At 42.7% G+C, this 2,857-nt stretch overlaps 1 pseudogene across 1 annotated transcript; it reads left to right on the forward strand.

Moving 5' to 3' along the window:
* Positions 1 to 445, forward strand: LOC308273448 (small ribosomal subunit protein uS17-like; annotated as a pseudogene). The gene has a single exon. The product of its transcript is annotated as a small ribosomal subunit protein uS17-like (transcript).
* The last annotated feature ends 2,412 nt before the right edge of the window (positions 446 to 2,857 follow it).

Consider the following 2,857-nt stretch of genomic DNA (forward strand, 5'->3'; position numbering starts at 1 on the left):
TACTACAAAAACATCAGTCTGGTCTTCAAGACACTCAAAGAGGCCATTGAAGGCACCTACATTGCCAAAAGATGCCCCTCCACTGGTAATGTTTTCATCCTAGGGTGGATCCCGTCCGATGTGGAGACCAAGATGAAGATCAGAGGACCACTGTCATATGCCAAGACTATCTTCACTATGTCCACAAATACAACCGCTTCGAGAAGCACCAGAAGAACCTGTCTGTGCACCAGTCTCCTTGTTTCAGGGACGTCCAGATCAGCGACATCCTCGCAGTGTGCGCGTGCAGGATCCTGAGCAAGACAGTGCGCTTCAATGTGCCCAAGGTCACCAAGGCTGCTGGCACCAAGAAGCAGTTCCAGAGAGTTTGAGAATGGACACCTGCCCACTCTCCAAAACGAAATAAACTTATTCTCTAGCTAAAAAAAGAAAAAGAAAAAGAAAAGTAAAAGAGGAGAAAAGAAAAGAAAAAGGGCTGCAGGTAAAGCTCCAAGTTAGAATGCCCCTGGGCCCAGTACCACAAGAAATAACTAAAAAAAACTCTCTCAAGATTAGGTGGTCTACAAGGTGACCAGACAAAGGGTCACAGTCCAATCATATGTCAGCCCTTAGCTGAATGAGGTTAATGGCCTCTTCCTATTGAGGTTTTGTTCCTGTTTGCAATATTCCAGATAACTTATAAGGAACTGGAAAATAATGAAATGATACATGGCCTATTTAGTGCATCTTTTCATTTTGGCCCTTGTCTGTTCTTTAGGCTCCTTTGTCCTGCTCAGAAGCTGTTTACAAATTATTGTATATATGTATATATATGTATACATACACATGTATGTGTACCAAATGTATACACATTCTAGCTCTGAGCTACACCCCTTTGCCCATGTGTGTGTGTGTGTGCGTGTGTGTGTGTGTGTGTGTGTGTGTGTGTACCGGATTGAATCCAGGGGAATTCTACCTCTAAGCTATACTCCCAGCCTTATTTTATTTTATTTTATTTTTGTGGTACTGGGGTTGGAATCCAGGGGCTTTCTACCTCCGGGCTATACTCCCATACCTATTTTATACTTTATGTGGAAACAGGGTCTCACTAAGTTGCTGAGGGCCTCAGTAAGTAGCTGAGCCTGGCTTCGAACCTGTGCAATCCTCCTGTCTCAGCCTCCCAAGTACTGAGGTTACAAGCATACGCCACCATGCCCGGCCTTCTTATTTTTTATTTTGAAATACGGTCTTGCTAGGTTGATGAGAATCTCACTACTTGTTGAGACTGTCCTCAAACCTGCAATTCTCCTGTCTCAGCCTCCAGGTACTTGGATTATAGGCATGCAGCACCATGCCTGATTCCTTATTTTTTATTTGAAACAATCTCACTAAATTACTGAGACTGCAATCCTCCAATCTGCAATCCTCCAATCTTAGCTTCCGGAGTATTGGGATTACAGATGTGCCCCACAGCATCTGGTTTGTTTGTTCTATATTTAACAGAAATATTTTTCCTTTAGAGAAATTTAGGGATACAGTGTTCTGTGTCTCTAAATTTCTATCTCACTCTTGACAACCCTGAAAGAGAGCATCATTATTTCTATTAACAGAGTAAAAAAACAGACTAAGATAGCAACTTATCTGAGGTGACCTCAGCTCCTGTCAAACTAAAGCCGGGCATGGTGGCACATGGTTGTAATTCCAGTACTTGGGAGGCTGAGATAGGAGGATCGCAGGTTTGAAGACAGTCTCAGCAAGTAGAAAGACTCTCATCAACCTAGTGAGCCCTATTTCAAAATAAAAATAAAAGGGCTGGAAGTATAGTTCAAAGGTAGAATGCCCCTGGGTTCTATCCCCAATACCAAAAAATAAATAAATAAAGCTCACATTCTTCCACTACATTTTCATGTTAGTTTTTTTTTTTTTTTTTTTTTTTTGGTGGTACTGGGGTTCCTGGAAGCCCTTCTACCTCTGGGCTACACTCCCAGACCTATTTTTACATTTTTATTTGGAAACAGGGTCTCCTAAGCCAGCGCTTCGAACCTGCGCGATCCTCCTGTCTCTGCCTCCCAAGCGCAGGGATTACAAGCGTGCGCCACCACGCCGGCCTTCATGTTAGTTTTGAGCCGGCCATGGTAGCTTATGCTTGTAACTTTAGTACTCGGGGAGGCTGAGACAGAAAGATAGCGGGTTTGAGGACAGTTCTCAGCAAGTAGTGAGACTCTCATCAACCTAGTGAGACCTTGTTTCAAAATGAAAATAAAATAGGTCCGAGGGTGTAGCTTAGAGGTAGAATGGCTCTGGGTTCAATCCTCAGTGCCTAAAATAAAATAAAATAAAATAAAATAAAATAAAATAATGTTAGCTGGGCATAGTGGCATATGCTTGTAATCCCCAGTACTTGGGAGGCTGAGACAGGAGGATCGCAAGTTTTCAGCCAGCCTTGGCTACTTAGTGAGGCCCTCTACAACTTAGTGAGACCCTGTTTCAAAATAAAGAACAACAACAACAAAAAAAAGGTCTGAGATGTAGCTCAGAGGTAGAATGCCTCTGGGTTAAATCCCCAGTACTACAAAAACAAAATAAGATCGTTTTTTTGTTTTTGTTTTTGTGCTACACAAAAACAAGGGCTGAGACTCAGCCCTTTTTATTTTTTGTTTTTTAAAAAAAGGATCCTGCTAGGTTACTGAGAATCTTACTACATTGCTGAGGCTGGTATCCAACCTGTGATCCTCCTGTCTCAGTCTCCCAAGTGCTGGGATTGCAGGTGTGCACCACCATGCCTGGCTCATAATGTTGAAAATTTAATTTCTTTCTTTTTTGTTGTCTTGGGATGGAACCCAGGGGCCTCCACTTCCAGGATATGCCCCCAACCTAT

Source organism: Muscardinus avellanarius (assembly GCF_963383645.1).
Source record: "Muscardinus avellanarius genome assembly, chromosome: 1".
Taxonomy (NCBI): Eukaryota; Metazoa; Chordata; class Mammalia; order Rodentia; family Gliridae; genus Muscardinus; species Muscardinus avellanarius.